At 47.5% G+C, this 23903-nt stretch overlaps 1 protein-coding gene across 6 annotated transcripts in view; it reads right to left on the bottom strand.

The window, feature by feature from the left end:
• The window catches only part of PTK2B (protein tyrosine kinase 2 beta), a 120089-nt gene extending 97310 nt beyond the window's left edge, over positions 1-22779 (bottom strand). For 4 of the 6 annotated variants that reach the window (XM_082217382.1, XM_082217385.1, XM_082217386.1 and 1 more), the window contains exons 1-2: positions 22637-22779; positions 20571-20643 (exon numbers count right to left, since the gene is read on the bottom strand). The gene's annotated coding sequence lies outside the window, so the exon portion shown is untranslated. Of the gene's footprint in view, positions 1-20209; positions 20232-20570; positions 20644-22636 lie in introns of those variants that run through there. The other 2 variants (XM_082217384.1, XM_082217383.1) reach the window with 2 other exon arrangements.
• Between the last annotated feature and the right edge of the window lie 1124 nt (positions 22780-23903).

Here is a 23903-nt window from a genome sequence, read left to right as displayed (position 1 = left end):
CCAGAAAAATGGTGTGCAAGGCCTTATAAAGACTTTTGAAATTGCCACCCTGTAGATCAAGACCACCCCCAGAAACATCATACATACATCACAGAAGGAGTGTAACCTAAGATCACCCCTCAGATACATCACACCTACATCACAGAAAAGGCGGTCTAAAACAGAAATTTGGATATTGTTTTTCTCCTGTTGTTGTTTTTCTCCTGTCTGGCAGGTTACTTGACTGGATTTCCTGGGGAGCCTGGCCAGTCTTTTGTAGTGATAAATGCTTAGTTCCTGGGCCAGGTCACAGGCTCACACCCTATTCAAACACAGGCATACCCTTAAGACAGGTTGTAGCTGTTTTACTACAAAGGAATTTCAGAAATAGACTGGAAAGAGAAGCTGCTGAATTGCAACTCATTACCAAACTTAAAACCATGGAGAGACCTGGTCTGAACAAAGACATTGGATTCTTATCTCATTATACATGACTAAGCCATTTCTCACCTTCTCACCCCTTGCCTTTTCCTGTAAGACCTATTGCAGTCGTTAAAGAGTCGTCAACAGGCTCATCTCAGCTATCTGCCAATCTCCCATTCCCACCACCCTTCTGAGTAATACCCCTTCCCACCTTCTCACTATATAGAAGGATCTGGCAACTTCTGTTTCAGTGTATCTGAAGAAGTGTGCATGCACACGAAAGCTCATACCAAGAACTAACTTAGTTGGTCTTTAAGGTGCTACTGGAAGGAATTTTTTTATTTTGACTATGGCAGACCAACACGGCTACCTATCTGTAACCTTAAGACAGGATTTGTGAAGGAAAAGACAAGGGGGAGGCTTTTCCAGTTTGACCTTGCAGAGAAAACATTGGCTCAGTTTAGGAATCAAAATGGTTCCAGGTTGGCCTTCCTTTGCTGATCTATGTATGTGCTTGGTTGGTACCATATTGTTTAGGCAAGTTCACCTTTAAATGCAAACTGCATCAGAATTCTCTCAGTCTCTTAACAGAAGTATCACCTGGTAGATTTCTGGGATATTTGAAGTAGATTTGCCAAGGGTCTGTGGTTCTCAATTGTTTAACACAGGCAAACAACAAAATGGCTCCCCACCCCCTTCTCCCTCAGAATTAAATCCCTGCACCCTGTTATTATTCCGCAGGAGGTGCATAAGGGAACATTATGTCTATTAAAGTGGATTAATGCACACTGTTGCCCCAGCATGACAAACCGACTGAAGAAGAGAGAAAAAACAAGATTTTTAATATATTTTTTTGCATTGGTGGAAATGCAAGGAGAAGCCTGGGATGAACGAATGACTAACAGGAAGACGTGCAAACACTTGACAAGCAAATTGGGAGAAGAACATAAGGAGAGACTGCTGGATCAGGCCAGTAGGGGTCCCTCCAGTCCAGCTTCCTGTTCTCACAATGGGCAACCGTATGCCCCCATGTGAAAACCCCAAGCATGATTTGAGCCCAAGAGCAAATCTCCCCTCCTGTGGTTTCCAGCAGCTGGTATTCAGAAACAGTACAGTACAGTATGCTTGTGAAACATGGACCACTTATAAACGCCATCTCCAACTCCTCGAAATATTCCATCAACAGTGTCTCCGAAAAATTTTGCACATCACTTGGGAAGACAGGCAAACAAATACCAGTGTACTGGGAGAAGCAAAGATCACCGGTGTCAAAGCAATGATTCTTCAACATCAACTTCATTGGACTGGTTGTGTTGTAGGATGCCTGATTATCGTCTTCCAAGAACTTAATTTGCTCTGGAGGTCCGTTCTTAACCTGAAACTGTTCTTAACCTGAAGCACCACTTTAACTAATGGGGCCTCCCTTTGCGCCACTGGAGCATGATTTCTGTTCCCATCCTGAAGCAAAGTTCTTAACCTGAGATACTATTTCTGGGTTAGCGGAGTCTGTAACCTGAAGCGTCTGTAACCCGAGGTACCACTGTACTCTATTCTGAACTTAAAAATGGAAAGCGTAATGTTGGAGGGTCAACAAAAGAGGTTTAAACACTGTCTCCAGGCAAATTTTAAAAATGTAGTATAAACACCAAAATTGGAAAACACTCGAACCCAGGACAAAAGGGAGAAATGTGCTAAGAGGAAGGCATGCTTGGCAAATCCACACTGTGATCAATTCCTGCCTAGAAACCAATGTCCCCACTGTGGAAGGACGTGTGGATCCAAAATTGGCCTCCACAGTCACTTACGGACTCATTGTTAAAACTGTGTTTATGGAAGACAATCTTACTGGGCTACGAGTGATCGGTACGGAAGAAGGAAGAAGATTCAGAAACATGAATGCCTCCAGTCATGGAAAGCAGAGCACAGTCATCATGTCTAGCAGCCTTCTCCTCCATGAAACGAATGCTCATTGTCAGATACCCACCCCAGAAACAGATAAGAGTGAATGCTTAGAAAAACCAAACCTTTACATATGTTTTGTGCGAGGAAATCAGGATGAATGCTCAATAAACATCATTCATCTGGAGGAGCCCGCGGCATAAGTCTCTTGCACTTTGCTCTGGCTGGTGGATTTCAGGCTTCCGGTAAAAACAACCACAGCAACGTGAAGTAGATTCCACAAGCCCAAAATCTGCCCATCCCTGGTTTAAAGGTAAAGGTAAAGGGACCCCTGACCATTAGGTCCAGTCGTGGCCGACTCTGGGGTTGCGGCGCTCATCTCGCTTTATTGGCAGAGGCAGCCGGCGTAAAGCTTCTGGGTCATGTGGCCAGCATGACTAAGCCGCTTCTGGCGAACCAGAGCAGCGCACGGAAACGCCGTTTACCTTCCTGCCGCAGCGGTACCTATTTATCTACTTGCACTTTGACGTGTTTTGAACTGCTAGGTGGGCAGGAGCTGGGACTGAGCAACGGGAGCTCACCCCGTTGCAGGGATTCAAACCGCCGACCTTCTGATCGGCAAGTCCTAGGCTCTGTGGTTTAACCAACAGCGCCACTTGCGTCCCAATAATCCTTTGTTTTGAACCCCTCAGCAAGCTGAGAATGAATGACTTCTGCCCAGAGCTTGCATTTCCTGGCAGCTTGCAGGCAAGTTCTCCAGAAGTAAACAGGAGACGCTTGCAGGCGATTGGCGCTCTGCCACAAGGCCTGCAAAGCCCTGTCACTTTCGGTTTCTCTTAGCTTCTCATTTTTCTAGCCTCAGGTTCATTTCTTTAAAATGTCCTCTTAAACATTTGTTATATGCAAATTTGTCTGACACACACATTTTGCAAGCTATTTCCCTTAATATTATGTATTTTTATATATTATTTTAATGAATCTATGCATTTTTGCGCATGATCTCTCCTAACATACATACTTGCGAATGCATACTTTGTTTGGAGAACTGCATAACAAAATTCGGGACAGTGGGAATTCCTTTTGGCTCGCATATCATCTCGGAAAGTGTGAATTAGGTAGCTGCGTATTGGAATCTGAACCAGGCTGAATTCCTCCTCCTACTCTACACCAGTCTAGTGACCAGAAGCTGTGACCCAAAACTTGGGATCACCACCAGACTGCAGGCGAAAGTCTCTGTGCTTCTGCTTTCATTTTCTGAAAAGTGGAACCCGGATTTAGAAATCTCTGCTGACATCATCCGGCATTTTACAGCAGGGAGGAGAACCTGCAGGTTACTTTAAACCAGTCTGATGAATTGATTTTTAAAACATTTTATCAGCCACAAAGGTGCGCTGCATAGATAGACAGATGAGAAATGAGTGTAGCAACAGCATCCTTTTGCACTAAAATCTCCAAAGATGGATAATCAAAAAAACAAAGAAGGTTTGGAACCACTGGAGCCGTTTGGAACCATTCATAAGCAAACTTGATGCATTCATTTATTTGCAAAGTAGAACGACCACAGTTAATCAAGAAGACAAATCTGGAGGCAGCCCTCCGAGTATGAACTGTTTGCATGCTTGGAACAAGAACAGTTGTGATGGAGAGGAGAGGCCAGAAAGCAAAGCATGGAAACATGTTGGATACCCCCCCCCAAAAAAAAGCCCCCGGGAGGCAGAATGCCTACGAGAAACCCAAGACACAAAAACCGGAGTGCACAGACACTCACACGCCAATCATGTGCACAGAAAGATTCTGAACACAAGAAGCTGCCTTCTCCTGAGTCAGCATTGTTGGCACGGACTGGTAGGGGAGCTACAGGATTTCAGGTAGAAGATGTTGGGATACTGCCGGGGGGATGGGGGCATCAGGTAGGCCCCCAGCTGGCTCCAGCCACCAGCCGGCAGCCGGACAATCACCGGTCTCCCTTGGAACAGCATCAATCAGCTACACGAGCCTCAGATACGTTTAGAGACCCGTGCACGCTCTGTCAGCAGAGTGCGTAAATCTTCTCACAGCAGAAGAGGCAGACAGAGAAATGTGTAAGCAGTATATTACAGCATTTTATTCAGCATAGTTCAGGAACAAAGGGGAAAATGTCTGCTTCCCTTCGTCTCCAGCAAAACAGCAGTAACACAACAGCTATAGACAAACGGAAGTTCCCAGCAAGTGCTGGAAGTAATCAGGCATGTGACACACAATAGCCATGCCTGTTCCCTTTAAGGTGGAATGGAACTATATCCTAACAGGAGATATTCCCAAATCTGGCTGGAGATCCAGTTGGAGACTGAACCAGCACGACTGTTTTGTGACATGAATGCCCTGTCTAGAAATATGTGCTGACTGTGTTCAGACATGAGAGGGAAGAACCAGAGGGTGACTGGAAGAAGAAGAAGAAGAAGAAGAAGAAGAAGAAGAAGAAGAAGAAGAAGAAGAAGAAGAAGAAGAAGAAGAAGAAGAACAACAACAACAACAACCGGGACTCAAGGCATCTTACCAAGTTAAAACAACACAGATAAAAGCATACATAAGCAGCCTTTTCTAGGCTGCATCAACATAAGTCTAGTGTCCAGATCAAGGGAAGTCATAAAGGTAAAGAGTAAAGGGACCCCTGACCATTAGGTCCAGTTGTGACCAACTCTGGGGTTGTGGCACTAATCTCGCTTTATTGGCTGAGGGAGCTGGCGTCCAGCTTCCAGGTCATGTGGCCAGCATGACTAAGCCGCTTCTGGAGAACCAGAGCAGCGCACAGAAACGCCGTTTACCTTCCCGCTGGAGCGGTACCTATTTATCTACTTGCACTTTTGACGTGCTTTCGAACTGCTAGGTTGGCAGGAGCAGGGACCGAGCAACGGGAGCTCACCCTGTCACAGGGATTCGAACTGCCGACCTTCTGATCAGCAAGTCCTAGGCTCTGTGGTTTAACCCACAGCGCCACCCATATCCCACAAGGCATAGTCACACTCTATTCTGCCTCGCTTAGGCCCCACCCAGAATCCTGCGTCCAATTCTGGGCACCAAAATTTAAGAAGGATGTTGACAAGCTGGACCATGTGCAGAGGAGGGTAGCCAAGATGATCAGGCGTCTGGAAAATAAGCCGTATGAGGAATGGTTGAAGGAGCTGGGTGTGTTTAGCCTGGAAAAGAGATATGAAAACCATCTTCAAATATCTGAGGTCCAGCTCCAAGGGCCTTCTGGTGGTTCCCTCACTGCGAGAAGTGAGGTTACAGGGAACCAGACAGAGGGCCTTCTCAGTGGTGGCGCCCGCCCTGTGGAACGCCCTCCCTTCAGATGTGAAGGAAATAAGCAGCTATCTTATCTTTAAAAGACATCTGAAGGCAGTCCTGTTTAGGGAAGGTTTTAATATTTAATGCTGTATTGTTTTTAACACTCAATTGGGAGCCACCCAGAGTGGCTGGGGAAACTCAGCCAGATGGGCGGGGTATAAATAATAAATCATTATTATTATTATTATACTCCCAGAATGCAGAGCACAGAAAGGTGGCTCTAACCTAGAGGACACCGAGGGAAATCTTCCAGCCGAGGATTTTAGCTCCCAGCTGGAACACTGATAGTTTAATCACTCCGGAACTACTTTTGGGTGAGTTCTTATGGATGCCTCTTTCGTTTGCCTCTCCCTGCCCTCCTGCCATCATCACGACTCAGCCCCAACGCTCTGCCAGATGTGGTTTTTGCACCCTGGGCAATCGTTTCATTCTCTGTTTGAACATGTGCAGAGAGTATCACAAAGACCCGCTCCATGTTCTTGCTTCACACATAGAATCATAGAATCCTAGAGTTGGAAGAGACCACAAGGGCCATCGAGTCCAACCCCCTGCCAAGCAGGAAACACCATCAGAGCACTCCTGACATATGGTTGTCAAGCCTCTGCTTAAAGACCTCCAAAGCAGGAGACTCCACCACATTCCTTGGCAGCAAATTCCACTGTCGAACAGCTCTTACTGTCAGGAAGTTCTTCCTAATGTTTAGGTGGAATCTTCTTTCTTGTAGTTTGGATCCATTGCTCCGTGTCCGCTTCTCTGGAGCAGCAGAAAACAACCTTTCTCCCTCCTCTATGTGACATCCTTTTATATATTGGAACATGGCTATCATATCACCCCTTAACCTCCTCTTCTCCAGGCTAAACATGCCCAGCTCCCTTAGCCGTTCCTCATATGGCATCGTTTCCAGGCCTTTGACCATTTTGGTTGCCCTCCTCTGGACACGTTCCAGTTTGTCAGTGTCCTTCTTGAACTGTGGTGCCCAGAACTGGACACAGTACTCCAGGTGAGGTCTGACCAGAGCAGAATACAGTGGCCCTATTACTTCCCTTGATCTAGATGCTATACTCCTATTGATGCAGCCCAGAATTGCATTGGCTTTTTTAGCTGCCGCGTCACACTGTTGGCTCATGTCAAGTTTGTGGTCAACCAAGACTCCTAGATCCTTTTCACATGTACTGCTCTCAAGCCAGGTGTCCCCCATCTTGTATTTGTGCCTCTCATTTTTTTTGCCCAAGTGCAATACTTTACATTTCTCCCTGTTAAAGTTCATCTTGTTTGTTTTGGCCCAGTTCTCTAATCTGTCAAGGTCGTTTTGAAGTGTGATCTTGTCCTCTGGGGTGTTAGCCACCCCTCCCAGTTTGGTGTCATCTGCAAATTTGATCAGGATGCCCTTGAGTCCATCATCCAAGTCGTTGATAAAGATGTTGAATAAGACCGGGCCCAAGACAGAACCCTGTGGCACCCCACTAGTCACTCTTCTATATGACAACAGCGCCAGGCAGAGAATGCAGAGGAAACAGAGAGTCTCCGCCAATCCTGGCTTCCTGAGGAGCTGGAGAGACGCAAGTGGTTTTTGTGTGAACACATTGCACTTTGCTGCATGCACACATTGTGTATGTATGCCGTGGTCCTGAGAAGGTGATGTTCTAGTCGTGTTTTCAAGATGCACATAGCCGTGCTTGGTGCAGAGCAAGGAAGGGAGGCAGCTCAGCTGTAAAGCGCATGCATTGTATGTCAAAGGTCTCAGGTCCAACCCTGGTGTCACCACGTAGCGCTATTAAAATCTCCTGCCTGCGGCCTGAGAGAAAGGTTCTGCTGGATCAGTGTGGACAGTGCACTGCGGGAGAGACCAAGGGTCTCACTCCAAATAAGAAACCTTCCTCAGTTCCGTCCTGTGATGTGGTTGTGAGGGCTTGCGAGGGCGTCTTCGGTTATGGCTGGGAGACTTGTGGGTTGTGTTGCAACATGGACATGTGGAGAAGCAACCGCACGGTGGTCTTGCCACACGCTGGACACTGCCTGGAGCTCTCAAGTCCATGTTCTCAGGTGGGGGATTTGGTTAACACAATGAAGAAACAGCAAGGCACTGGGCTGCCATGAAGTCTCTCCATACAGCGTCTGATGCAAGCTGGTGCCCTCTGTGGTGGCCTGGGGCTCGGGCTCAGACTCAGAGCCAGAGGAGTCTCAGTCCGCACCGGATCCTTTGCCTCAGGCATCATCTGAACCAAGTCTGGGGCCTGATTCTGAAGAGCCCCAGTCTGCACAGGTTCCCCTGCAACAAGCACCAGCTGGGCCGAGTCAGGGGCCTGATCCTGCCCTGGCTCCAGATGCGGGGATTCCCTCATTGCCTCCAGCTGGGCCATCACTCACAGCTGCTCCACTACCGGTTGGGTCAGGGGAGAGGCTGAGGCGGCCTCTGGGTCTAGTAACCCACCGACGTCTCCCGAGCTGCAGAGACTGAGGTCTGAGAGAAGGAGAGACCTGAGTACTCGCAGGAGTACTGCTCACCTTGGGCGAGACAGGGAGGTGAGTTGCTGGAGGATCAGGACCGGCCGTTACCCCGACAGAGATAAAAGGCTGTCGGACCCCGCCCCAGGTTGCGGGAGCAACATTGCTGTATGTCAGATCCTGCCTGAGATCCTGTACCTGTCCTTGCCTGGATTCCTGCCTCGTGTGCTGCTTTGGCCCTGTCGGACTGACACCTTCGGATTCTGGACCGGACCTGGACCGCGTTTCACAGGTTACCCCCAGTCCCAATACACCCTCCAGGTATTATGGACTGCAATTCCTATCAGCCCCCCATAGGTGTGGCCATTATAGTTCCAAACACCTGAAGGTTTGGTAAGGATGGTCTGGCATGTACAGTGGTACCTCGGGTTACATACGCTTCAGGTTACAGACTCCGCTAACCCAGAAATAGTACCTCAGGTTAAGAAATAGGGTCTGGGGAGAAATCAAATTCGGTTCACGTTTAAAGCTGTGTCTATCAACTCCGCACTTTTCAAAACATTATGGGAACTGAAATACAGCCATCCATTGTTGTTAAAAAATGCATGTGTTAGAGGAAAGTACAGTAAAAGTAAGAGACAGGCGCATATTAGGACAAATTGCTTGCAAAACTTAGTCAAAACTGCCAAGGAAAAAGCATTGATCCAGAGAAACTTGCACGGAAACGTTGAGAAATTTTCATGAGGATTAAAGAAAGAAAACCCGCAAAGTGCTGCAGAAATATTGCGAACCGGATTTAAGATAGGAAAAATGAGAAACGGAGAGAACCAATGTTGACAGATCCTTCCATCCCTTGTGCTAGGGCCACTGCCCCCCCCTCCCTGCTGTGGTTCATTACAGAAGTACCGCCTTGTTCCTTGCAACTGGGGGGCCATTTTTGGACTTCAGGGAAGCCCAAGGCTTTCACTAAACAATAAATTAATAAAAAAAATTATTTATACCCCGCCCTTCCCGGTTCAGAAAACCGGGCTCAGGGCGGCTAACAACAAATTTAAAACACTTAATTGATGCAACAAAAAACCAGCATAAAATACAGTATAAAACATGAATAACAATAAATTCAGAATTCAAAAAGCAATTTAGGGGGCAAGTCCATCCAATAAACATTAGATGATCACCAGGGCTAGCTGACTAAATTTGTCCTATTTGGGCCAGCGAGGAGACCAGGGGAGAATTAGCTGTGGGGTCCCAGAGCGGGTAATCTTCTTAAAAAGAGGAGGGGAATAAAAGATTAAGTTCAAATTGAATTAAGTTCAATAAGACTAAGTTCAAATTGAAAGCCAGGCGGAATAGCTCTGTCTTACAGGCCCTGCGGAAGGAGGTTAAACCCTGCAGGGCCCTGGTCTCATGGGACAGAGCAATCCACCAGGTTGGAGCCACCACTGAGAAGGCCCTGGCCCTGGTGGAGGATAGTCTGACTTCCTTAGGGCCTGGGACCTGTAAACTATGGTTATTCATGGACCTTAAGGTCCTCTGCGGGGCAGACCAGGAGAGGCGGTCCCGTAAAGGAGTCTATAGTCACCATCCACATCAAATATTTAAAGCACATTTAAGTAATGTGGTTTTTCCCAAAGCCCTGGGAACTGTGCTTTGTTAATGGTTCTGGGAAGTGCAGTTCTGTGAGAGATAACCTACTTCTCCAGGATTTTTTTTTTTGTGGGGATGGGAAACCTAAGCTAGATAAATCTGAACTGGACCTTTCAGAAGCCTCCATACAGATTGTTGACACGCCCCTTCCATGCACACTGAGAAAAACCTGAAATGGACAGATTTGCCCTACTCCCAAACATAACCTCCATTCAGAACGAGAAGGGGCTGGGGAGGAATGTGCCTTCCACACCCCACACCCCATTCACTCGCTCCCGTGGTGACGCTCACAAGCTGAAATACTCGGTGCAGAAAGGAAGAGGTAGGAGTTTCTTCGGAAGAAAGAGAAAAGAGGGAACGCAGTGTTCTCTAGCAGCAGCTGCTCTGCTAGAACACTGGGGAGAACGGAAGCCAGCCCAAGATGCAAGGACAAAAAAAAAAAAAAAAAACGGTACTCTCGTGCGCATGATGCTGCCAAAGAAGGCATGGAAAGGAAGCTGCCTTAGAGATGGCCAGGTCAGGCTCTGTGTCCCCCTGGCTCAGGAGTGCATCTTGACTAGCAGATGCTCTCCAGAATCTCAGGCCAAGAGAGATCCTTTGCACCAGGTCCTTTCAAATCACAGGTGTTGGGGGGTTTAGGCTGGCACCACCTGGACGCAAAGGAAGTGTTCTGCCAGCCTGTCCACATATCCAGGGGGGCCAGCTTTCGTTCCTGTAATCTGTGGGTGCACCCCCTGTCCAGGGCCAGATTTAGGCTGGATGAGGCCCTAAGCTCCTGAAGGTAATGGGGCCCTTTATATGTCCAGCTGTCCTTTGCCAACAACAAATTGTGTTGTTTTTTGTGTTGAATATATGCTATATGGAGCATCTTAAAAAGCAGAGACTAGACCACAGACTCTAGGGCTTGCCGATCAGAAGGCGTTTCCGTGCGCTGCTCTGGTTCGCCAGAAGCGGCTTAGTCATGCTGGCCACAATGGATCCAAACTACAAGAAAGAAGATTCCACCTAAACATTAGGAAGAACTTCCTGACAGTAAGAGCTGTTTGACAGTGGAATTTGCTGCCAAGGAGTGTGGTGGAGTCTCCTACTTTGGAGGTCTTTAAGCAGAGGCTTGACAACCATATGTCAGGAGTGCTCTGATGGTGTTTCCTGCTTGGCAGGGGGTTGGACTCGATGGCCCTTGGGGTCTCTTCCAACTCTATGATTCTATGATTCTATGACGCCGGCTCCCTCGGCCAGTAAAGCGAGATGAGCGCCGCAACCCCAGAGTCAGTCACGACTGGACTTAACAGTCAGGGGTCCCTTTACTCTTTGGCTTTTATTTCTGGGTTAGCGGAGTCTGTAACCTGAAGCGTCTGTAACCCGAGGTACTACTGTATTAATTTTTCTCAAAACCAGGAGATTTCTCATGTCACACCCAGCTCCATCCTTATATGACAGCTTGTCTATTCCTGTCTTCCCATCTACGCCAAAGGTGCCCAAACCTTTCCGGAGGCCTTCCCTCTTGGTTCCATGAATTCATCCCCTGCGCTCCCTACCCTACCTTATAAAAAGCATTATACAGTGGTACGTCGGGTAACATACGTTTCAGGTTACATACGCTTCAGGTTACAGACTCTGCTAACCCAGGAATAGTGCTTCAAGTTAAGAACTTTGCTTCAGGATGAGAACAGAAATCGTGCTCCGGAGGTGAAGCAGCAGCAGGAGGCCCCATTAGTTAAAGTGGTGCTTCAGGTTAAGAACAGTTTCAGGTTAAGAACGGACCTCCGGAACGTATTAAGTACTTAACCCAAGGTACCACTGTATAGGACAGCAGTTTGCATGACTCAATAAGGAAGATAGGAACACAATAAAATTCAGATAGGAACACAATAAAATTCAAAACAGCAAAAATGAATTGCGCATTTATTCAAAATCCTCTTAAAGCTCTTTGCTTAACTTCATTCAACGAAACGCATCGATTGGACGAGCGACGCCAGCTTCTCAGTCTGATACAGGCAGCGACCAGTTGATGCGCATTCAATTGACATGCGGCCACAACCACGCGCATCACCACACCCCAGAAGCGGCTACAAAAGGGGGCAGGGCAGGGGCAGGGTGAGGCATAATGGGGAGGAGCAGGCTTGTGCACACTCCACCGATGCACTTGGGGGTCAGGAAGGCAACCCCTAAGCAAACAGTCGTTGCCTGCAGTCACTCACACCCCCAGCAGCCCCATTGCCTCTTAGTGACCCCCTAGGTAACTGCTGCAAGGCGAAGTACCGCCCACTTTGGGACCCCACTGATCTGCACAGCCCTTGAATTAAGCTGATATTGGGGGCAGAAATCCCCCAAAAGTATGTTACCTTTTTTCTGTATGTCGTCTGCGAGAATATTGCTAGCGAAGAATTGGAAGAAACAAGACCGACCAACTATCGAAGAATGGCAGATGAAGATGATGGACTATATGAAACTTGCCGAACTGACCGGGAAACTCCGAGACCAGAGAGAAGAGACGGTGGAAGAAGTTTAAGGAATATTTGAAAAAAAATACGTTAATATTTAAACCTTAAAATAGCTTTGGAAGTGGATATAAGCTGTAGGGTTAGAAGTAGAAGACAGGGTATTTTAAAATAGTATTATTTGTAAGTGATAAAATGTGAAGTTATTTTAAGTGTGATTAAAAAAAACAACCAAAGATGGTTAGAAATTATAATATATGTAACCTGCTAAAGATGAAGTAAAATGAAAATCAGATGGGGGGACTTGGGAAAGCACACTTAACAATGTTTAGAAAAATAAGGCTATGGCAAGAATTAGTTCATATTGTCTTTTCTGTTTGTGTTTTTTATTTGTGTTATAAAATGAATATTTTTTTGGGGGGGGGAATGAATTAAGCTGACATTTATACGTCTCTGCTATGTACATCCCTGGCCCTCATGTCTACCTTTGGTACAGAACAGGACATATATTAATATCAGTTCAAGATATACATCGTGCCTCGCTTCCCTCACCACAGGCACGTGCTATAAATATATATATCACATGCAAACCGCACAGACACTCACTTTGTCTTCCTCTGTCTTGCAAAGGAATCAACGCTCAGCCACAGAACACAACGTGCTTCTGTCTCACTGTGACCAAAGACACCTGTGGACAGTGAAATTTCACAGGGTCTTGGGCCCAGAAACAGGCTAGCCTGGGCTATGTGTAAGTTTTATTTTATTTTATATCTTATATTTTGGCCGATCTGAAGCACGGTCACACAGACGACTGTCCCAGCCCTTTCAGAGGCACATGTGGAAAGGATTAGGGGATAGGATTTCGACAGAGGGTTCAGTCTGGGCCAATGATAATCCCCAGGACTCTTTGGAGAAGCCAGCAGACATCTGAGATGTGGTGGGTTTTCGTCTTGTAGCGTAGGAATATATCAGATGCTGACAGACTACAAGCCCCATCAGGCTGGTGCTGATGGGAGTTGTAGTCCGTCGTGCACACCCCATGCGGCGCAGCAATAAAACTGCCAGCACTTGTGCAAAGCCAAAAAGCAGAGACATCACCTTGCCAACAAAGGCCTGTATAGTTAAAGCTCTGGTTTTCCCAGTGGTGATGTATGGAAGTGAGAGCTGGACCATCAAGAAGGCTGATCGCCAAAGAATGGATGCTTTTGAATTCTGGTGCTGGAGGAGACTCTGGAGAGTCCCATGGACTGCAAGAAGATCAAACCTCTCCATTCTGAAGGAAATCAGCCCTGAGTGCTCACTGGAAGGACAGATCCTGAAGATGAGGCTCCAAGACTTTGTCCACCTCATGAGAAGAGAAGACTCCCTGGAAAAGACCCTGATGTTGGGAAAGATGGAGGGCACAAGGAGAAGGGGACGACAGAGGACGAGATGGTTGGACAGTGTTCTCGAAGCTACCAGCATGAGTTTGACCCAACTGCGGGAGGCAGTGGAGGACAGGAGGGCCTGGCGTGCTCTGGTCCATGGGGTCACGAAGAGTCGGACACGACTAAACGACTAAACAACAACAAGCATGGTTTCAGATTGGATCGGGGCCTTGCGTTGAGATTCTTGCATTGCCGGGGGTTGGATCAAATGACCCCCTTTTATCATCACCTGAAGGGCCACAGGTCCCCGGCCCTTTGAATCCACAGCCCGGCTACCAGCCCACATGAGAGGCAAGTTTCTACAAATGGCAAAGTTCTTTTCCCTTGTATATAACCCATTCCTGCCTGGGGCAGGCTCATCGGTTGATTTCAGTTTCTTTCTGCTACTTGATTGATTGATTGATTGATTGATTGATTGCATTAATGCCCCACCTTTCTCCTCTAAGGCAGGCTTCTTCAACCTAGGCCCTCCAGATGTTTTGAGACTACATCCCTGACCTGCTAGCTAGGAGTCATGGGAGTTGTAGGCCAAAAAGATCTGGAGGGCCGAGGTTGAGGAAGCCTGCTCTAGGGAGCTCAAGGTGGCAAACATGGTAATAATAAATAAATAAATAAATAAATAAATAATTGAAGAGTGGATTTCATGCTCTTTATTCATCTCATAGTGGTGAGGAGGAATGGAAGTTCCCCCAGAATGTCTGCTTTATATACATTATTTACACAGTGAACCCCACGTGATTGGCTAATTTCAGGATTCTCCTGTAGGCCAATCAGGTTGCGGATTCACTTCCACCTGGAGCTTGATTGGGTGGCTCCTGTGGACCAATCAGACTGCTGCGTTCTGGGTCCTATTGTTCTAGGACCAATCAGACTGCTGCATTCTGAATCCTATTGTTCTAGGACCATTCAGACTGCTGCATTTTGGATCCTATTCAACTCAGTACATCATCATCATCATCATCATTTATTTATACCCCACCCATCTGGCTGAGCTTCCCCAGCCACTCTGGGCGGCTTCCAATGCAATATTAAAATACAATATCCTATTAAACATTAAAAGCTTCCCTAAACAGAGCTGCCTTCAGATGTCTTCTAAATGTCTGGTAGTTGTTTTTCTCTTTGACATCTGGTGGGAGGGCGTTCCACAGGGCAGGCGCCACTACCGAGAAGGCCCTCTGCCTGGTTCCCTGTAGCTTTGCTTCTCGCAGTGAGGGAACCGCCAGAAGGCCCTCAGAGCTGGACCTCAGCATCCGGGCAGAAGGATGGGGGTGGAGACGCTCCTTCAGATATACTGGACCGAGGCCATTCTCCCTCTCCTCATTTAATCCTCACAACAACCCTGTGAGGTAACTTAGGCTGAGAGTGGCAGTGAGCGGCTCCCGAGGTCACGCAGTTGAGCTTCATGGCCATGTGAAGATTTGAACCCTGGTTTACCAGGTCCTGGTCTAACACTCTAACCACTAGACAACACTGATCCCTTGTGCCTCCTTATCTATGGCGAGATAAGGGGTGCTTCCAAACAAGTGAGTATTCTGGGATGGGTGCTACTTATCCATGGGGGGGGGGTTGGGGGGGCAACATCCACAAGGCATTAAAATGCTAACCTGCAGAGGTCAAGACTAGCTGTGATGAGCATGTTCTATCTGCACTGTTCCTGAACACCAGCTCACCGGAAGCCACAGGAGGGGAGAGTTGCTCTTAGTCCTCAAAACCGGCTTGCAGGTTTTTTGTTGTTTTTTCCAAACATAATTTTTATTAATTTACACCAAAACAAAATAGAAATAAAATTCTACATCTTATTATCACAAATTACTTTCTTTAGGACTTCCTTCAGCTTCTCCACAAATCATCCGTAGTCATTTTTTAAATTACGCATTTCATACTTTATATTGACATTATTTGACTCCTTACTTCCATTTCTCTTTAGACAATATTCCTACATTTTTCACAGTGCTCTTTTAAATCCCACTAGCGTTATCTGTCCTTCACTTATGTTTTCCAGATGTTCCACAAATTTCCCCCAGTCCTCAATGAACCTTTGGTCTCTTAAGTACCTAATTTCCCCCATCAATCTATCCAACTCCACATAATCTAACAATTTCATTCTCCATTCCTCAACTGTCGGTATTTTCTGTTGTTTCCAGTTTTGGGCCAGGAGGACTCTTGCTGCAGTCACAAAACCGGCTTGCAGGTTTACCACAGACATCTGGCCGGCTGCTGTGAGCACAGGCGGCTGGACTAGATGTGCCAGTGGTTTGATCCAGCAGCAACAGCTTCTATTTAAGTTCTTGCATTCTAATGCAAAGCAGACAGCCGCCCTGGACACAGAATTAACCTGTGCCTCCATGGACAGCTGTGAGTCCAAAATGACTCCCAGGCTGCGCACCTGGTCCTTCAGAGGCACAGTTACCCCATTCAGGACCAGGGAGTCCCCCACACCTGCCCGCCTCCTGTCCCCCCAAGAACAGTACTTCCAACAGAGACAGCAAGTCAACACACCAAGGGAGGCTGTTTTCCCAAACGCTCCCTGTGCCTTGGGTGGTGGTGGTTGTTGTTTAGTCGTTGAGTCGTGTCCACCTCTTCGTGACCCCCTGGACCAGAGCAGGCACTCCTGTCTTCCACTGCCTCCCGCAGTTGGGTCAAACTCATGCTGGTAGCTTCGAGAACATGGTCCAACCATCTCGTCCTCTGTTGTCCCCGGGAGGGAATGTATTATTTTCAAAGCCAGGACTCAGCTCTAAAACCATGGGCACTTGCTGTGTAAAGTGCCTTTTGCATAACTAGCCCATCCACTGAGTTTGGAACAGAGGGAAAGGGTTCCTGGACAAAGGACCATGCTGTGTAGCTATGGCAAGCCTGGCCAATGAGCAGGGATGGTGGCAGTTATGGTCCAGCAATGTCTGAGGGGCACCCTGTTGGCTATCCCTGAAGTGCCCTGCTCGCTGCCAGCATGGTGTAGTGGTTAAGAGAGGTAGTCTAGTAATCTGGGGAACCGGGTTCGCTTCCCCGCTCCTCCACATGCAGCTGCTGGGTGACCTTGGGCTAGTCCCACTTCTCTATAGTCTCTCAGCCCCACTCACCTCACAGAGTGTTTGTTGTGGGGGAGGAAGGGAAAGGAGAATGTTAGCCGTTTTGAGACTCCTTCGGGTAGTGATAAAGCGGGATATCAAATCCAAACTCCTCCTCCTCTTCCTCTTCCTCTTCTTCTTCTCTCCTTTGGGACAGTGTTGCCCCAATGCCTGCTTTCTGGTCTCCATACAACCGTACCAGTGGTGTAGCGTGGGTTGTCAGCACCCGGGGCAAGGCAAGTAATTTGTGCCCCCTAACCCATGGATTTTAGTAGGGGCAGAGAGCTGCGAGTGCGAGCGCCCCCCCCAGATGTTACGCCCGGTGCGGCCGGCCCCCCTGCACCCCCATGCTACGCCACTGAACCGTACACACACCACCCAATGACAACAGCCTCGTCCCCCCCCCCCCAATATGTGGGAAAGTACAGTGGTACCTCGGGTTACAGATGCTTCAGGTTACGCGTTTTCCGGTTGCGCACCGCACCAAACCCGGAAGTACCAGAATGGGTTACATCCGGGTTTTGGCGCTCGTGCATGCGCAGAACTGCTAAATTGCTCTTCGCGCATGCGCAGAAGTGGCGAATCGCGAGCCACGCATGCGCAGACACGGTGCTACGGTTTGCGAACGCTGCGGGTTGAGAACGTGCCTCCCGCACGGATCACGTTCGCAACCCGAGGTTCCACTGCAAAAGGAATCAGGTTTCTAGACGCTGCAGGTTTAAAAGCAAAACGAGGGCCATTCCAGAAGACACAAAGCATGCGCCTCAAGTGGCTGTCACCCTCTGTACCAGCACCACCCACTGCAAAATCTGATATTTCACTGCCAGGGGTGTGGCTGTGTGAGGATGCAGTTCCAGCTCTCCTTGCGCAGAAGCCACCTCTCTTTTCCCCGGCCCTTTTACTATCCCACCTCTCAAACATCAACAAATAACAGCTGCTGAATTGCAACTCATTACCAAACTTAAAACCATGGAGAGACCTGGTCTGAACAGAGACATTGGATTCTTATCTCATTATACATGACTAAGCCATTTCTCACCTTCTCACCCCTTGCCTTTTCCTGTAAGACCTATTGCAGTCGTTAAGAGTCGTCAACAGGCTCATCTCAGCTATCTGCCAATCTCCCATTCCCACCACCCTTCTGAGTAATACCCCTCCCCACCTTCTCTCTATATAGAAGGATCTGGCAAGTTCTGTTTCAGTGTATCTGAAGAAGTGTGCATGCACACGAAAGCTCATACCAAGAACTAACTTAGTTAGTCTTTAAGGTGCTACTGGAAGGATTTTTTTTATATCAACAAATAATGTTTCCCAAATCTGCAAACAAAAAAACCCACCGTTCTGCACGCATGGCTGTGCAACCAAGTAGAAGGCAGGCCATTAAGGATAAAATTAACGTCAGTGAGAAATGTGCCGCTTAAGGATTAGATTGCTGCAATGCACTCTGCGTGGGGCTTCCCTTGCGCTCCATCCAGAAGTTGCAGCGCTGTCGCCGACAGGAGGGAGACCTTGTCGGAATACAACACCTGCGCTCAGAGACCTGCACCGGTTGCCCAGTTGCTGCCGGGCAAAGTTCAAGGTGCTGCTATTAGTATATAAAGGCCTTAACTGCTTGGAGCCAGTTTCGTTGCAGGATTGCATAACCCATATAGGCCCACTCAACTCTTGCGACCCACAGAACTGGCACCATTCCGGGTGCTGCGCAATATTCGATCCATGCTGGTAAGAAATTCATCTTTTAGTGAGTGTGGCATTACCGAAACTCTGGAACTCACCATCTACAAATGCCTTCACTGTATTTTTTCCAGTGCCTGCTTAAAACATTTCTAGTTACAGGTAGGTAGCCGTGTTGGTCTGCCGTAGTTGAAACAAAATAAAAAATATTCCTTCCAGTAGCACCTTAGAGACCAACAAAGTTTGTTATTGGTATGAGCTTTTGTGTGCATGCACACTTCTTCAGATACATGAATGCACATGAAAGCTCATACCAATAACAAACTTAGCTGGTCTCTAAGGTGCTACTGGAAGGAATTTTATTGTTTTGTTAAAATGTTTCTGTTTAGGAAAGCCTATCCAAAGATGTAGAAGCTGCACATGTCCTATCTCTTCTCAGCTACTGTTGATTTTAATCATCTTTTGAATGTTTTTACATACCTGGCTTTAACTGTTTTTTAACAAAAATATTTATGTTTTATTCTATATTTCTGTACACTGCTTAGCCCCGCCCCTACAAATAAGATACAAGTCTTCTCAAATAAATGATTTTTAAAAATCTGTCTGTTGCAGCATAAACAACCAAGAGTCTTGTGGCACCACCTTAAAAGCTAATAATTTCATGGTTAGGAAAGAGGCTACTTCACTCGGCTAGCCCTTGAAAGCTGTTGCCACGAGAAAATTTCATTTAGTCTCTAAAATGTGTCACAGCATATTGAAATTAAGATTTGTTTTTCAATGTATTTGATAGCTTTGTTTTTTCCTGGAATCAAGAGAGTTATAATTACATCGGGGGGAGTCTGGGTACTTCTGTTAAATGATAGATCCGTTGCATATGTTTATCTACGCAGCTGTAATTTTCATTATCTTTAAGTGCCACAAGACTCTTTTCTTCTTCTAAAAGTTTCATTCCAATATGAGAAAGCGGGGCCTGATCCAGGGAGGTCCAGTGCAGTTTGGGGCCTGATCCAGCGAGGCCCAGCACACTCCCCCCCCTTCTCCTTAGGGTAGTACAATCGGCCAAGCCTTGGAAAACCCTGTGCCACCCTGGGGAAACAAAGACATCAGCCACAAATCTGTCACCAGTGCCTCTCTCTTTCTGGCTAGGAGATTCTGCAATTGCTCTGTTTAAAGAAATTAAATCAAGACTAAATTTCTACCAGCTCAAAAAACAACAACAACCAGCTTTAAAGAAACACAGATACTGTTGAAAATAACCAGATCCGTCGCAAGAGCCATCCTCCTTAGTGAGCCTGTGGTTTAACTAAGGAGCTGTTTTTTTGCATTCTTCATTCTAGTGATACAATTTAAGATCCTTTCCACATGAGAGAATTGTAACCCAACACCACACACACACACACACACACACACACACACACGTACATTGTCTGTGCTTTCCCAGAAGCGCACCTGGGCTGAAGCCATGTGATGAAAACAAAGGTGCCAAGACATCGCAACTTTCGCGCAAATACCCGCACAGCTCTTGAGAGCGCCCGATCGAATGCGCAGCCTGCGACATCTCCCAACATCGTTCCTAAAAGCCGGCAGCGCTTGGTTTTCAAGGTTGAAGCCTGACTGGCAAGCCAGAACATGCAGCAGCCCACGAGACAGGAGACTTGGGAGGGAGGAAGCCTTGAAATATGTGCCCCACGGCAGCAACCACTGTTCCTCGCCCAGCCGGCCACCTCGCCCTTCGGATCCCCACGCTGCCTATTTCTCTCAGCAGCCAGGCTGGGCCTGAAAAAGGGGAGCCTGGCACATCGGGGCACTAGCACATCTGGGGGTGGATAGACAGCTGGAAGCAACCCTTGCCACTGCCCCTGAACGTTTTGCCTCCTACCTTTCTGCCCACCTTTGAAGCCAGGGCTGTCTGGAAGGTCCCAAAGCACTGCTGCCTCTCACGCGAGGGTACCGCTTCTCCTGGGCACCGGAGGGCAAGAGGTCAGGGCCGCAGCAGCTGCTTGGTTGTCCCTGTAGGCCCCATCCACTAAGCGCACCCTCCTTCCCCTCTCCTACTTCCTGGTTGCGCCTGCCCTGAAGCTATGTGCGAGTGTGTCAGACCTTTCCCAGCCGACTGCCAAAGCTGTAATATTCCTCCAAGCATGCAGGGAACCTGCCTTGGCAAGCAAGGCGAAGGCTTCTCCCCCCACCCTTTCTTTTCGCAACAGCTCTCTTGTTCGAAAAAGGTCGGGGAGACTCACCTGAGGTAGATCCGGGCTGATCTTTTTGCAGTTAGCTCTCTCTCTCTCTCTGCCTTCCAGGGAGATTTTCCTCCTACGAACCAGAGCAGGTGAACAGAACTTTTGAGCTGGCTGCCTAGGCAAATTGCTTGAGCTGAGTGGGAGGGATGATTCGGTCTGGCGGTGTGTTTTTCCTTCTCTCCCCCTCACTTTTTTCTTTTTCTAGTTTCTTTTTCTTTTTTGTACATCTAACCACTCCCCTATTTCTGTCTGCCCACTTCCTTAAAGAGCTCAGAGGAGGAGGAGTGTGTGTGTCTGTGTGAAACCAGGGCATGAATATTCTACAAGTGGGGACTACTTCCGTCATAACGACAAGCAGACAAAACAAAAATCTTGGGTCTGCCTGTCCCAGAAAAGAAGGGAGATGTGGCCTGCGATGGGTTCTCTTTCGTGGAAGCAGCTTCTGTGGGTGCAGCAGCGTACAAGCTTTTGGGTCACACAAGAGTCTGCCAGCTACCAGATAAAGAATTCTGCGTAATACTGATGTTTGCACATTCTAATGGCAATAGGATAGTACCTTTGAACAGATCTCCTAGCAGTGACCCAAATTTAAACCTTAAGCATGGCAAAACCAAAACCAAACCCTAGCAGTTTTAAAAAAAGGAATGGAGTTTCATTCTGAGCTAACATCTTCCAGCCCTGACAATGGGTGGAGAAGGTATTCTTACTTGCAAAATAAGTGTGCCCCGTTCTCAGGATTGAGTAGCAGATCTGGAACAGAAGGAAAACCTGGCTGCTGGACCAGACCAGTGGCCCATTATTTATTTTATTTATATTGTATTTATTAAATTTCTATACTGCCCCTCACCCGAGGATCACAGGGCGCTTTGCAGTATAAAAACACAAGAACACTTATACCATCTAGCTTGCCACTCTCTTTTCACAGCGGCCAACTAGGAGCTTAGTTGCAGAGGGGGAAAAGAATGCTTTAACGGTTTTCAAAATGAATCAGATGCCGATGGAAACCTGCTCTTCTTTTTTTGAAAAACATGAAGGTTTAGAATGTTGACTCGGGGGAGAAGGGCGAGGTGCCTGGGCCAGTTTGTTTGGGTTTTCTTCTTTGCAGAAAAGTAGGCTCAAGGCCATCAGACTCCTTGTGGTTTTAGCTGCACGGCTTTTGAGAAAAGGCAATAGTTCAATGGTGGAGGATCTTTTTTGCATGCAAAAGGTCCCGGGTTCCAACCTCTGCCTGAAACCCCTGAAAGTCACTGAGCTAGATGGATCAGGGGGTCTCACTTCCTATATTCCTATGTGTTGGGCTCCAGGCTTCAACCAACAAGAAACTGGTGGGTTCTGTGTCTTGAAAGTGCTAGAAATGAACAGTCTTTATCTCCGTGCCGCCACTACCCCTCAGTTACCAGCTTCACACCTAGACCAGCTCTGGGCGCCATGCTCAAATCCAGAGGACGCCACCTTGACAGCAGGATTATTTTTTTTGCAAGCCTAGAGTGGGAGATGAGGCTCTCTGCCTTGCAAGTTAGATGTTCCCAGCTGGCCAGGAGGGGTTGAGGTGCTGTGTTTTCTCCAAAGAGCTTTGGGGGAATAATAGAGCCTGTTCCCTGTAGGTTTTGCCATGTTATGCTGGATCCGTAACTCGCTCTAAAAGGAAGCATTGACATTGCAAAAATCCCCCCTGCAGCTTGGCTTTTAGAGAACTCGTGTAAGCGAACCAAGCCACATGGAGCAAGGGGAGTTCTGCTGAATCCAGCCTCTTCTTCAGAGCAGGTAACAGGCAAAGCTGGGAAACGCAGAGACTGCAAACAGCAGCTTCTCTTCCCCCACATCACAGCCCTCTGGTGACAACCAGCCTCTGGGACCCAATGGAACAAAAAAGTCAATTTGCAGCATTTTTCCTTTTCCCCCTTCAAGACCTCGAGAAACCTCTGAGCAAAGCTCCGCACATCACCACTTCCTCCTCGAAAAAGGCAAAACTAGGAAATATTGAAGAATGCTACCCAGCAACCCTAGAGCACTGGGGTAGGGAAGCGTTTATTCTCATTTCCCGTCACTTAAAAGCATGAACTTACTTTTAACAGGGTTCCCGTCCGTCTTTCAAACAAGCCACTGTTCCAAGTGATGCCTGTGGAAGGAGGCAGGTGAATTCTGAGGGACGTGATGGGGGACTTGGAAAGATTTCAGAGTTAAAAATAACAGCACAGAGAACACCCACACACCCATGGGTTCTTGTGCATGTGCTGCCACCACGTGGCCCTGAAGGGTAGATGCTGCGAATGAATCATAGAATCATAGAATCATAGAGTTGGAAGAGACCACAAGGGCCATCGAGTCCAACCCCCTGCCAAGCAGGAAACACCATCAGAGCACTCCTGACATATGGTTGTCAAGCCTCTGCTTAAAGACCTCCAAAGTAGGAGACTCCACCACACTCCTTGGCAGCAAATTCCACTGTCAAACAGCTCTTACTGTCAGGAAGTTCTTCCTAATGTTTAGGTGGAATCTTCTTTCTTGTAGTTTGGATCCATTGCTCCGTGTCCGCTTCTCTGGAGCAGCAGAAAACAACCTTTCTCCCTCCTCTATGTGACATCCTTTTATCTATTTGAACATGGCTATCATATCACCCCTTAACCTCCTCTTCTCCAGGCTAAACATGCCCAGCTCCCTTAGCCGTTCCTCATAAGGCATCGTTTCCAGGCCTTTGACCATTTTGGTTGCCCTCCTCTGGACACGTTCCAGTTTGTCAGTGTCCTTCTTGAATTGTGGTGCCCAGAACTGGACACAGAATGAGAGAATGTGCGTACTTACATGAGAAGGCACCTTCCTGAATCCAAAAACCAAAGCCTCATTCTCAATGCATCATGCTGCAAGTGGTACAAGGGCGTTGGTGTGACTTGTGACTGAATGCAACTCCTTTCAAAATGATTATGATGATACCGACACATCCCTGCAGTTAGAAAGCTAGCTTCTCAGGGACAATGGTACTAGCCTCACCGTCTCCCTGATAGGCTAGTTTTCTGTGTGTGAGGAACTGTTTCATATGGAAGGATGCCCCATCGTGCGAGCCTCTACTAGATGGATGAAGTGGCACAGTCCATGTCCCCCATAAATCTAAACAGAAGAGCAGTGATTCTTGAATGATTCGCACCCACCAGGATGTTCCTCTGCAAGGTGGTCCATTTGTGCAGTTGGATGCCAGCAGATATCTTGCATGGTTCAGTTTGTCAAAGGCAAAAGCACCCTGGGATTGCCAAAATAATGTGGGATGTGAAATACAAGAGCAGTCAAGTACAACATTCCTAGAGTGAACATGTTTACACATGGGGAGGAATGTTTGTC

This window comes from Podarcis vaucheri (assembly GCF_965113315.1).
Source record: "Podarcis vaucheri genome assembly, chromosome: 3".
Lineage (NCBI taxonomy): Eukaryota > Metazoa > Chordata > Lepidosauria > Squamata > Lacertidae > Podarcis > Podarcis vaucheri.
The sequence above is the reverse complement of the archived record's forward strand: the minus strand, read 5'-3'. Positions and strand labels throughout refer to the sequence as shown.